Below are 14,229 nucleotides of genomic sequence, written 5' to 3'. Positions count from 1 at the left end.
CTTTTACTAAAAGATACTATGACTCTTGCAAATGTTGAAACAAAAATTGAAATTTGTGAGGGAAGAGGTTTACAATTATTCAAAAAGCTGGCTACAACCCTGCTTTCAATCAAACGAGTCTGGCCAATTTTTGTCCGTTTTACCAAACACTGATCCGTTCGTTTTAAAGAACGACGACAGAGAGGCTAAAAATTGTCCATGTAATCTAAACTAAGAAAGAGGGACGCAGAGTTCACTATAATTAAAGTTTCCATAGATGTGACTTTTAATGTATGTGACATGGAATTTGTTGTTTCTAGTAGGACAATATTTACGCTCATAAATGAGAGAAGCGGTTAACGTCAGCCATGTAGTCCTCAATGGGAATTATTTTGGTAAAAAGGCTCATTAATTAATGTAAACCTAGTGCGTAGTTGAAAAGGTTCAGGGCTTCAGGATAAAACTTCTAATTGTTGAAAATCACCTCTTCAAAAATTTTCATCGCTTTAAATGTACCTTAGCATGATTTGAAGATGTCTGATAATATCTTTGTTAGGTTTAAGAATTTATAGTTAGGTATTTAGAGCACACTTTGTAATTAGAACCCGTTATGTAGTCAAAAGTTTTAAGATAGACTTTATCAATGCTGTTTTAGAAGAAAGCTTTGTAAAATAAATCTTAGTTTTGCAGATTATTGTATTTACCATTGGTAAATGCTGGTATAAAATGTAATAGTTAACCTCACACTTGGTTCAATGTAACTTGGGTTTTAAAGACATGCTGGGACAGTTTCAACTAAACATGGTTTGTATAATGTCAGTGTATCTCGTGCGAAGTGTTTTGAAGCTATTTTTATTTTAAGTTGAAGATAATTGTTCATTTACCTTAGTTTGTATTAATTAACTCACGAACTCCCAAGTTCTGAAGAAAAATTCTCCCAACTGATAAGAATGTGTTTCTCTTTGCTGTCGCTTGTTCCGAGAATTCGATGTAACATTACGTTTCTAGTAAAAGATTATCCTCCAGTTTGGATTTTCTCCAATTGTTATTGACACCATGTTTGTCGGTGTATTAATACCGTGAGGAGAATTTAAATTATGATCAGTCTTGGGAGTAAATGGGTTCATTTTAGCGTCTCCGTTTAGCGCGTATTTTACTTAATGCCTTGAACGATTTAATGCAGTTTCTATTGTGCTTATTTTTTTACTTCTTTGTGTAAGAGAAATATAGAGTGTATAAAATACAAAAACTGCGTTTATTTACAGTGTCTGTCTCCATGTTCTTAGGATGCACGTAAGATGTAGAGAAAGCAGATCCTATGGGGACTTCAATGCTTGTTTTGACCCGCGCACCAAGTTGATAATGTGTGCAGCTAATAGTGTACTAACATTCCATGTTTCAAACTCCCACCCACTTAACAAAAGCGCGTCATCTCTTCGATTGTATCTCTTTCACTGTCTATCGTTCTCCGTATTGCCACACGGTTTTGAGCGCCGACGGACGTGTTCATACTGTTACATGTGTGCGCCTTTTTTTTATCTTTTTCCTCACACAAGTTTTTACACCTTTTCACGTTTGCGCATCCCTTTAGTTTTCTCCTTCCTCTGGTTCCTTCCTTTTTTTTCATTGCAATTTTCCTTTATTCCCATCTTTACGCGCACCTCTTTTATCCTCAACTCTATTCTTCTACGCCCTTCATAGGACGCGACTATCTCCTTGTCTGTTTCAATTTTCATTCGTCTCAATCTTCGCGCAACGTGTGGCTTCTTACAACTCATATACCTCGTTACTCTCCCAGAGTAGTTGTTATTATGTTTATTGTGACCACTTTACGATGGTGTCCTCTTAAAGTCATCTCTAGTGAAATCTCAGTTTTCCTTTCGATTGATTCCTAGTCCGCAGGGTGCCAGTGCTTGCTCTGTGCCAATCATATCCTGTGATCTATCGAGCGACACGCGGCTCGGGACTGGTTAAGAGACTTCGTTGTAGTAATGTTTTCAAACAAAAGTACTCATTCAAGGGGGGTCGGGATAAGTGGAAAATTTGACCAGTATTTTCCGGTAACTGATCTCAAGAAAATATGCTGTTCGCATGATCATTGCGAACCGGATCATTGGCCTCTCACATTATTTTCTTTGAAGTTCTATCGTTCCTTCGTTAGCGCCGTGTGATGGCATCGTTGTTATAACCTAAACGTGGAAGAATAACTACTGAGCTACGTAAATAACAAAGCGACTTTCGACCAAAGGATGCCTTATTGTTCACGCTTTATTTGCAGTCTTGCTTTATTTACTGTCTTCATTGTTCGACTTGCGACTCCACTGACAACATTTTACCCACAAGCTGAGACAAAAGCACAATGTGGCGTCATATCACAATTGTTTTATTTTCTTTAATAGTTGAAGATCATAGATTATGGTTCGTCGGCATAAAATTATATATTTTTGACGCTTCGCTGATCTGCCGGAGGTGAGATCGACGGAGAGGTCAAAGTTGTGTTAATTTGTCTGCGTCACGAAGTCTTCCTTCAATCACAGAAGTTGGCCTTCAGTTGTTTATTTTGAATATTGTAGGTTTTTGCTATATCGCACCGAGCCCTCCGTAAAAATTTGAAGTAGTAGATTGTGATGTGATTTTATTGCGGTTCCACTGATTTTAGCTGTTCTTTTTTCAGTACTGTTTCTAAGTTATCGTTGGATTTATTGCACTTTTGGGTGGATTTGTCTTAATTTACCCCGTTTACGACAAATTCACACAATGATCAAATCGAAAATCGTGGTAAAGATGGCTATGGCAAGTCAGTAGGATATATTCCACCTAAAGGATGAATTTACCCCGTTTTTCTAGAATTCGCTGATCAAATGGAAAATCTGGGTAAAGATGGCGTGTGGGAACTTAGCGTGTTAGCCACTTGCGGATGAATTCGAAGTTTTGTCAAATTCACTGAAAAAAAAAGGAAAATCTGGGTAAAGATAGCATATGGGAACTTCGGGTATTATTCCCTTGTAACATGAATGCTCAGAATTTACCCCGTTTTTCTCGAATTGATCACTGATCAAATGGAAAATCGGGGTAAAGATGGCATATGGGAACTTAGCGTGTTAGCCACTTGTGGATGAATTTGCAGAATTAATCCCGTTTCTCTAGAATTCATTGAAAAAAAAATGGAAAATCGGGTTGAAGATTGGATATGGTAACTTGGGATCTATTCCATTTGGAGGATGCATTCTTAGATTTTACTCCGTTTTTCTAGAATTTGTTTAAAAAAAAGGAAAATCGGAGTAAAGATGGCATATGGGAACTTAGCGTGTTAGCCACTTGCGGGCCGAATTCTCAAAATTCATCCCGTTTTTCTAGAATTCATTGCAAAAAAAATGGAAAATCGGGTTAAAGATTGCATTTGGCACCCTAGGATCTATCTCACTTGTAGGACGAATTCTCAGAATTTACCCCGCTTTTCTAGAATTCACCAAAACACTTTTCTTAAAATTTGTAATTTTTCCTATCTTTTATTTTTAACTAAGACAAGCCAGCCGCACAAAGAAACACTTCTTGTAGTTGTAAGTTTCTCGTTTATCTCGGACGCGTTTCGTCTCTAATTGAAACTTCTTTACGGAGTGATTACAGTTAAAGAGGAACAGTATATTATATAGCACATTGGTGTGCCTAAGTTTTGAATTTCCATGGAAGTTAATGAAGAAATGCAAAATGGTTTCCGTGTTTACATAGCCTGATGTAAACACGCGGGAGATTGGGAGAACACGAGATAAGCGTGGGAAACCACGTCGTGAAGCAGAGTGGTTTCCAGCTTATCGAGTGTTCTCCCAACCTCCCAAGTGTTTACATCAGGCGATGTAAACACGGAAACCATTTTACATTTCTTTTATAAAATAACTAATGAAAGAGGAACGAAAACCGTGTTTACATACGCTCATCTAAAATGGTTTTATGGCCAATCGGAGCGCGCGTACTATTTGAATTATTTTATAATAATAACTGAAAGCGGGCGTTATAAAAAACACCTAAATACATATTAAGTTATTGCGTACTGCTTTATTTTGGGGGGCTAACGATTCGCGCTAATCGTAGAATTCACTGCTGAAAAACAGAAATGGAAAATCGGGGGTATAGATGGCATATGGGAACTACGGATATTATCCACTTGTAGCATGAATTCTCAGATTTTCCCTGTTTTTCTGGATTTAATTCATTTAAAAAAAAGGAAAATCAGGAAATATTTGACACGACAACGTAGGTTATATTACACTTGTGGGATGAATTCTAAGAATTTACCTCGGTTCTCCAGAATTCACTAAAAAATGAAAATTGGAGCAAAGATGGCATTTGGAAACTTCGGGTATTATCCACCTGTAGCATGAATTCTCAGAGTTTACCCTCTTTTTCTGGAATTAATTCGTTAGGAAATGGAAAATCAGGGTAAAGAAGATTGGATATGACAACTTAGGATATGTTCCACTTACGGTATGAATTCTCATAACTTACCCTCTTTTTCTGGAATGAATTCATTAGGAAATGGAAAATCGGGGTAAAGATTGGATATGACAACTTAGGATATGTTCCACTTACGGTATGAATTCTCATAACTTACCCCGTCAGTTTTTCTGGAATTCATTGAAATAAAAATAGAGGATCGGGTTTAAGATTGGATATGGAAACTTAAAATTTATTCCACTTTTGGGATGAATTCTCAGAATTTACTCCGTTTTTCTGGAATTAATTAGAAAAAAACGGAAAATCAGGGATGTCCCGAGTTATATTTTATTCCAATTTTAAGATGAATGGACACAATTTAGCCTGTTTTCAGAAAAAATACGAGATGGCTTATCGTAATTAAACATAAGCAAAGCGCGCGCATCAAGCGCAAAAATAATAAATTGGTGTTATGTTTCACCACTGTGATGTTCTGATTGTTGAGAAGGGTCTGCATATATTACCCACGCCCTTGGAATTTAAGTCAATTTAGCGTTAAAAATGTTTTCAGGCAATGGGAAATTTTCCCAGAAGTCGCTGTATACGCAGATGCATGTGCATATATCGACGGCAAACTATTGATTTATCTTTGCTTGACAAGCAAAGTGAACATCTACGCAGAGGCCTACGGGTACTATGCACCGTTAGATAAAACATCGTAACAGAATAATTGAAGGGTTGAGTGCAAAAGAAGCCATTCCAAAAGGATCTCATTCAAGATAGACATCTAACCAAAAAGTGGGATGCTTATACGAGAAAAGAAAAGAAAACCAAACTCAGGTAATTCAGATTTAATCAAATTTTCAACAGATGACAATATTAACAAGCATTACTTTCTTGTCATTATTAACATGCATCACGAACGACAATTGAGCAATAACTATTATTCATGCTAATGCTAAGTCAAAGCTTTGTCACAGTTTATTTCTCAACAAGATATTGTAGATGAAGATAAAGAGTGATTTTATCCAACCAGTGAAATAATGGTCATAAACTACTGTGCATTACAAACATTTTTGGTTTATGTCATGTTTTCCATACACAATACGGGGTGATCCAACAATCAAACATGCATGCTGGTGTCATACATACTGTTTCATGGGTTTATTAAAATCACTCTAGTTGTTCCTTTCTAAATGTTTCATGTAAATTTTGGTTACCTTTATCCTGCTACTGTATGATGTCCTTTGTTGACAAATTCTCTTGATAAGTAGGATACACTGTAGGTGTATGGAACAAATAAACACTTTTTTGTGTCATTCAGGCAGGAGTGATTAGCGTTTAATATTTTTTCTAATTACCAGGTGCACTAGCAAACCATAATTAATCTCACTCAAAATTCAAGCCTAAATTGCTCATGTAACGAAAAAAAATGGATAGTTAAAAAAAAAAAAAGAACTCCTCCAGTTGTACTTGAGCATGCAACACTTCTATGGTCAACATCTTCAGTACAAATGATTCAAGCAAATAACTTCAGGTGAAATAGTGATTTTTCGGAATTTGTGAAATATAAAGTAGACCACAGTGCACTAATATACAATAAATCCATTCTATCTTTTATTTACTTGCAACTATTTGGCTCTAATTGTTCAATACTATTTCACTGATTATAGAAAGTAACTCTTTCTGCCCTTCCAATTTACCCTTATATACTTTGGAATAAAATAAAGCAGTTGACACCAGATTGAGGAGTCAAGGCTATTTTATTCACCCATTCATTTGTAATTGTTGGTAAGATTTCTTTTTTATATGGGTTGCTGTAAATGTCAAGGTTTTAAATAAATTCTTCGCAATTTAAATGTTTGTATTTTTTTTAACATGTTACTGCTCTGGAAATGCACTTGATGTGAAACTCTGGAACCAAACAATTCCAAAGGAGGTTTTGTAGACAAATTCATGGGTCTGGTGTGAACATGCTTAACATATTGATGGCCATGTCTAGGTACTATTCACAATTTAGAGCAGGGGAATTTTGGATATAACTTGAATTAAGCATGCTTCAAAACCCAGTCAAAACTGTTCAAGTGAACACATGACCCATTAGGTGTTTAACCCTTTCACTCCCACAAGTGACCAAGAGAGAATTTCTCCTTACAATATCAATACAATATCAAGCAGGCAGGTAATGAGAATAGAGAAGAAAATCAATTATGGGATTATTAGTTGATCCAATACCAAATTCTCTGAACTAACATCAATAAGAATTGTGTGGCAGATAGTGAGGAGAATTACTAATTAGATCTTGGGAGTGAAAGGGTTAATTATTAGTATTACACTGTGCCAAATAGCTTGCCTTACAGATTTTGTTTAAAATCAAAAAAAGTATTTCTCCTCAAGTTGCCTCCATTTCCAGTCTCTCCACATTTCATAATGATGGCAGAACATCTCTGCATACTATAAAATAATGAAAATAATAATGATATTCCCCTAAACTACTTAACATGTTACAAGAACATCTTTGTATAGTATACAATAATAATAATAATAATATTAAATAATAATAATCATAACAATAATGATAAAGTAAGAGAAAACCTAAACAGTAGAAAACCATAAATCACTCACAAATTCTGCATACCTAATAAGCAGCATCTTTGGGAGGCTTGAGGAGCTCATACAGGACAAAATCTTTATCATCTGGTTCACTGGCTGTAAAAAAGCACACAATGCTTTCCTAGCAAATAACAAAAAACAAAAAGGTTTATATAGGAACAATATAGCAAAAAAATCATTTTACAAAATCAAAGAGACAAAGAGTGAAAATGGTCAACATATTTATTACCTTGAACACTGTTTTCATTTGACAACTCTGTGTCTGTCCAATTGTTTAATGTCTAATGAGGGAAGAAGAGGGGGGAGAGAAGGAGCAAGAGGAGGGAGGAGAGGAGGGGGAGAGGAGGGGGAAGAGGAGGGAGGAGAGGAGGGGGAGAGGAGGGGGAAGAGGAGGGAGGAGAGGAGGGGGAGAGGAGAGGGAGAGGAGGGGGAAGAGGAGGGGGGAGAGGAGAGGGAGAGGAGGGAGGAGAGGAGGGGGGAGAGGAGGGGGAGAGGAGGGGGAAGAGGGAGGAGAGGAGGGAGGAGAGGAGGGGGAGAGGAGGGGGAAGAGGAGGGAGGAGAGGAGGGGGAGAGGAGGAAAAGAGGAGGGGCAAGAGGAGGGAGGAGAGGAGGGAAGAGAGGATGGGGAAGAGGAAAGAGAAGAGGAGGGGGGAGAGGAAGGGGAAGAGGAGGGGAAGAGGAGGGATCATCTTCCATATCTTCATAATCCTCCTCAAAATCCCCTGATTCATACTTACCAAGAAAAGCAACACCAAAACCAGCAGAAACCTCTTCCATGGTTTTTTTAGGACTCACTCCTGTTCTGCATTTATTGATTCCATCTTCACCTATTCTTGCACTGCTGTCTTCACCAGCACAATGCACAAAACAGTATCTGCCAGTTCATCATAAACATATTTCTGGCATCTATTGAAGCTACAATCTGCTAAATAAAATAAAGTTCTTGTGAATAAGTAATAGCTATATAAGATTGCTACCTTAAACATACATTTATTGATAAACCCTTTACACCCTGACATCAGTTTGCATATTCTCCATACTGTTCTCTATACATTTCCTAAGGTGCTGATGAGGAGAATTTGTTTAAAAATCAAGAGCTTTATAAGTTGTTGGTCATATCCTTGATTCTTGTAACTTTAATGCTTGATTCAGGTGTGATATTGTATGGAGAAATTAGAAGCTGGTCACTCTCAGGGGTTAAAGGGTTAAGATTTTTTTCTTTCATTAATGTATTGCAAACTGTACATCACTGGTAAAACAGATCCTATTTAATGGTTCTGTGATGACCTCTCTACAAGTAACTGGAATTGAGGCAATGGAAAATATTTTTGCATGCTCTGTGTATTGTAGCATGATAGTATTTAAAAGTTTCCTGTTTCTGAATTCCAGCAGTGGATAACTCTTGTATTCCAGCATTGTTATTTTCCAGCCCCTCTCAGCTGTTCTCAGTTTCTCAGCAGGAGTTAACTGTTGTATTCCAGTACTGTTAATTTTAAGGCCCACATAGCTGTTCTGAGATTACCAGCAAGGAATAAATATTCTTTTCCAGTACTTACTTGTATTTTCCAGCCCCTGTAAGCTGTTCTGTCTTTTCTGTTTTCCAGCTAGAGGTAACTATTATTTCTAAGCACAATTATTTTCTAGCCTCTCTGGGCTGATTGGAGTTTTCCTGCTCAAGTCAACTGTTACTTCCATAAAAACTGAATAATGTACATAAGGACCCAAGCAGGAAGCGAAGAAACTTTCCTTGGAAACCTTGGAAATAAGACAATAATGTTTTTAATTACTCAGATCAATACTAAAAAATTTAATTGTTTGTTGAAAACAATGATATGTAATGATATGTAATGTTATATAATGTTATAATTATAATGTTAAATGTTACATAATGTTGGAAATATCAAGGTCAACAGTAATTTTTTTAACATAAAAATTTAATAAATTGACACCTGTGGAGTATGTAGCATCACTTATGAATGACACAAGAATGTGCTTTTAAATTTCCATCATACCTAAATAATGTCTGTGTACAATTTGAGCTCAAATGTAGTATTTTTAACTTATAAACCTACTCCTGGTAAGTGGCCCTGGCAACCTATCTTTACATGTAACTGCCAATAAAATAACCCTCCATTTTTATAAAGATCTGAGTAAGCTTTTAAGGCCTTCCTATCATTTTTTTAAAGCATGGCCTCATCAACTTTTTCTTTTAGCTCCACTGATAAAAAACATTTAGGGAAAGTCATATAATCAACAAGCACAACTAGTGCTTAAATACTCAGTTGGCAATTGACTGAGACACCATTAGCACCACAATAAAAAAAGCAAGAACCCTCAACTGGCTGAAACTTGCATCATTTAGTTTCATACTATTCTTCCCGCATTTCCTGATACATTAACCTACATTTAGTGGACACCTCTTTGACACAGAACCAGGGAAGGTTCTCTGAGGGGTTACCTTTGATACTTTTATAACTATAAAAGTAATAGCTTTCAATGCAGTTTAAAGTGATTCAATATTTTAAATACAGTTAACTTCTCCACTTATTTAACACAACAACTGTGCAAAGCATGTCAACAGTAAATAACAAACATGGAGAGTTACAAATTACTTTCAGTACTTTAGAGAGCAAGCAACTTGTTCCTTACCATCATTTTTCTGTATTTTATTTCCATTTACAGAGTCAAGTGGCTGTAACAAAAAAAAAAAATTCAAACAGTTTTACATGTAGTTTAGTCATTAACATAGAATTAAAGAAATACTCTCACTTACGAGCAGAGATTGTCAGTAAGCGTCTTTTATTTTGACCTCCAGAAGAGTTTTGATACCAAAGGTACCTTCCCAGTGTTCAAAAGGAAAACATCATTGCCTGATTCATCACAGTGATCTGAATAAAGAAATATTGAAAACTCCTTTCAGAAAAGATTATCATACCACTATTAAGACTTAGTTTCTTAAACTACATGAACCAAACACTCATGCCCTTGGAATTTCAATCACTCACCACTTTTTGTGAAGAAAGAGCTAACATCATATTAATCACAAGTAAGATGAGATTGTTCAAAAGTAGTGCGATGTACTTCAACCTGTGAGTCTGCATGGTTTGAAAAATTTTTGTTTAACACTGACATTTTCTCTTTAATTCAACTGTAGTTAATTAATCAGAAGAAATCCTTAAATTAATCATACATTAATTATCTCAACCCAGACAATCACACAACTTTTCACACACCTTGCAGTTGAAATCTCATGCAATACAAAATGGTTAAATAAAAAAAAACCTTTCACCTTTAGGTATTGTATCTATCATTCATAGGAAAATACTCATCAGATACAAGAGCTTACTGTCAGTAAAACCCTGAGCATGATACAATGTTATTGCCTTAATTTCTTCACCACAAATAAAGTTACATTTTACAAGTTACCTTTCTCAGTGTCCTCTGTTGTTGGCATAACTGCTGAAGACTTTTGCTGCCCTCTGAACCAGCGGGATTTCTATTCAAGAATAAAATCATTTAATCATTAATCAATTATCAGCCCATGTTGATTGAACTTCTTAACCACTGTCTTGATTGTTAAACAGGTTAACTGTCTACATTATTTATTCTATATTACACATTTTCCTTCTTATAAGCCTAGGGTGACTGTTGATCTGCCCACTGATAATTTAGGCTATCCTAAAGAAAATCAACAGCCACCACTTGCCAAAGGACACTCCTACATCATCATTTGGCAAATGAAGGTGAAAATAAAATTAATAAAATTTAATGAATGAATATACAAAATTAAATAAATCAAAGGTTCTTTTATACCAAATGCAAGTTCCATTGAACTTTCTACTTCCAATCTTCTTTCCACTGGGCTCAGGTGATGATGGGGACTGGGGAGGTTGATCAACAGGGGGGTCAAAGCTCTCCTGAACAGGCACTATGAAGAGATCAAATGGTAGACAATTTGAATGTTTATTTTTGTGTTTAGTAGATATGTAAACATTCACAGAAAATTCCTTGATTATTCCCCATAATACAACATCAACTACATTTCACTCATGGTGAGGTTTATACTGAGTCTGCAAATGCATAATAATTGCAAATGACTCTTTCTTCAGCTTAACCCTATTTAACATGTTACTTCTTCCTGTAATATTCACACATTATCCAGCAAACAGGTAGTGAGAATTCTCAAACTTATCTGGTAGAACTTTTTACCTTGATCTAATCAAATACTCATAACTAATTTACAAGGAAATGTGTAGCAGCTAATGGGGAGAATTAACATTCAGATATTTAAGTTAAAGAGTTAAAACACTGGCAAATTTTACAAAAGTTAACTATCTTAAGTAATAACAGATTGAGAGAATGTTCCAACTGGAATATACAAAAGGCTAACTGCAGCCTTTGGCTGAACTACTTGCAATAGGACATACTCATTACACAGCAGTTATTACCTTCTTGACTGGGGGCATCGATTGCTGGGGAGGCCTCATATTTCTGAGCTGGAATTGGAGTTCCTCCTCCAGGCTCAAAGACGGCATTAAGACAAAAAGTTAACTATCCTAAGTAAGTACAGATTGGGATAATAGTCCACCTGGGTTACAAAAGGCTAATGGCAACCATGGCTGAACTTATTGCAATAGAGCATACTCATGAAACAGCAGTAATTACCTTCTTGACTGGGGGCATGGACTGGAGTTCCTCCCTCAGGCTCACAGACTACAGTGAGACTCTCACTTGGTGTCACTTCACTATAGGATGATGTCAAGATTCCACACACATTTAAAGATGATGCACTACTATTACCAAAATCTTTCCCTGACTGTTTAGGGCTGCTTGATACCCTTACAACAACGCTGAAAACTGTTAAATAGAAAAGTATAAATAAACTTCTTATTTGCTGTTATAATACTAATGACAATGATTACTTAAAAAAAAAATATTTAAATGTTATGATTGATTCTTTTGATACAAATTGTTCCTGACGCACAGCATGCACTACACTTGTTTGAAACCCCATATGAAGCCAACCGGTGCGTACATAATTCTATATTTAAACTCAAGAACCTAGTACTTAACAGGCTCCTAGCTTTAAGGTAGCTAATGTGTCAAGTTTAAAATGAAAAAAATAAAATGCTTTTTTTACATATTAAAAAGGAGAAAAGTCACTTAAGAAAAGTAAAGTAGAAACTATTACCCTGGTCTTGATTCCTTTAGAGGTTCAAGTAGTTCATGTATGATATACACACTAAATCTTAATTCTTTAGAGTTCTGTCACAATATACAGACTGGTAAACCAAAAGCTGTTAAATCCTTGTAGGTTCATGCGTAGTAGACTCAAAGAGATTTGATAAACAGGGTTTGAAAATAAGGAGAATCTAGTGCACTTTAGACAAGGTTAGTTAGTTTCCAATCGGGAAATGTTGAAAATAAGCTAAAAAGTGCGCCATTGCAATGTGTAAAATAATCCAACTGCGCTCTTTCTTAAAGAAGGTAGATTATCGCATTTCTACGATAAAGAGACCCTCACCATATAAATTGAGTGTCCAGCAATGCGACAAAGAAACGGCCGCCATACTAAAGTGAACGTTTGAAGAAAATGAACGAGCAGCTGAAGATTTCTTTCCTCTCTATCGATCACTTAGAGTTCTCCTTCACGTTTTTGGACAGAGATACTCTGTCCAATACTCTCTAATACCCTCCTTTTATAACGTCTGCCAGACGATCGATTGGGATCGTTAGAGAAGTTCGCCATGTTTTGGCCTTAAATTTACTCCCTGCCCCTCCCCTGTAAAGACAGTGTTTTGACTCGTAACCAGGGTCCACACCATGCCCTGACACTTTTCTTGGGAAGATTCCTTTTAAGCCAAGGGTGGCGATCATCCCCAAAAATTGAAAAAGTTATTTCAAACAAAAAGAATAACGAATGAGATTAGCAATTCAGTATAAACGGGACCTCGCTAGTAAATAAGTCTCCAGCCTGTAAGCGCAAAAATACCGCACAATTGCACGAATAGGAAAAAGCCTTCTTGTTTAGATATTCCATCTTGCAATGTTTTCCATAGTGCTATATTGTCTTGAAAATATTTCGTTTCGTGCCTATCCCTTGTCCGCACCTACCTAGTATCCTTTCCACCTGCTACAGTCTGAGATTCTTGATAACTTAGCTCCTGAATGAAGCGCGCGCATTTTATTCTCATTTCACGCGTGAAAAGATCCACTTGCCGCAACAAAATCTTTCCGAATTCTCATTGTTCTTCATTCTGCGCATCTTGATTTGGCAGACTTTTATGTTTATTAGTTAGCGGTAGCTGTCAATAATTAAGAATAGGATTTCCTTGCGCTTGCTTTGGTACCCGCCCTTTGGAGTTTTTTTGGTTCCCAGCTCCGTTTTTTTTTTTCCATGCTCCGCGTTCATTTCAGTGTTACTTTTCACTTGAGTTTTGGGGATATGAGTCCAATCGAAAAACAGTAGTGAAAACACTTGCGTGATGCATAGAATTTGTTCAAGGAGAAGCTAAGTGATCGCAAAAGTAACATTACAAACACCGCGCAAAATGTTGATTTTATCTATTATATATTATTATATATTATTTCCGCTTTAATATTACTTTTAGCTAACCCTTTCCCATTATTCAGCTATTTATTTTTGGCGTCAAATTTCCTTGCGTTTACACCTGGTCCTTCATTCCCTACGTTTGGTCTCTTGGCTTCCTCTTCCAACACACATGAATTCTCCTTTTTCTTCTAATATAAAGACAACTCAACTTTATGTATGCAGGAGCCCAAAGGCCTGGCACACGACAAATTCCGAATGTGCCCGACGAAATATAGCTAGGAGCTTATTTCAACCACCCTAAGTACAAAAAAATTAACAACGAATAGTACTCACGTTTGCAGGGCTCATCTCTTTGATTGCTTCCATCACTTTCTTTAATTTTCCTCCGAATGACTTATGAAGCGCCTAACTCCGACCAACGGAAAGTTATAATGACGGGTTGTAATTTTCGCGCGTCGTGGTGACGTAACAGACGAGATAATAAACCAATCAACAGATTAGCAAGTATACGTAACTTTTACCTCGTTTTCAGGCGCCTTTGCTCTGGTTCAGGAAAGGGCGGGAAACTGCCCGAGTGCGCAAACTGCTGGGGAGGAGGTTATTGACAGATTTTAATAAACGTTCGCCCATTGACTACCTTAGGCTCTAACTTA

At 36.5% G+C, this 14,229-nt stretch overlaps 1 long non-coding RNA gene across 8 annotated transcripts in view; it reads right to left on the bottom strand.

Moving 5' to 3' along the window:
• Positions 1–5,246: 5,246 nt before the first annotated feature.
• Positions 5,247–14,229, bottom strand: part of LOC149034675 (uncharacterized) — a 181,730-nt gene continuing 172,747 nt past the window's right edge. For 7 of the 8 annotated variants that reach the window (XR_016183070.1, XR_016183071.1, XR_016183073.1 and 4 more), the window contains 5 exons: positions 9,673–9,715; positions 8,580–8,778; positions 7,761–7,948; positions 7,049–7,144; positions 5,247–6,864 (listed from right to left, as the gene is read on the bottom strand). This is a non-coding gene — a long non-coding RNA (uncharacterized LOC149034675). Of the gene's footprint in view, positions 6,865–7,048; positions 7,145–7,760; positions 7,949–8,579; positions 8,779–9,672; positions 9,716–9,796; positions 9,912–10,449; positions 10,520–10,836; positions 10,952–11,471; positions 11,881–12,547; positions 12,797–14,229 lie in introns of those variants that run through there. The other variant, XR_016183069.1, reaches the window with a different exon arrangement.

The sequence above is a fragment of the Pocillopora damicornis genome, chromosome 14, assembly GCF_964200805.1.
Source record: "Pocillopora damicornis chromosome 14, jaPocDami1.2, whole genome shotgun sequence".
NCBI classification, from domain to species: Eukaryota; Metazoa; Cnidaria; class Anthozoa; order Scleractinia; family Pocilloporidae; genus Pocillopora; species Pocillopora damicornis.
This window is presented reverse-complemented; position numbering and strand designations above follow the sequence as displayed.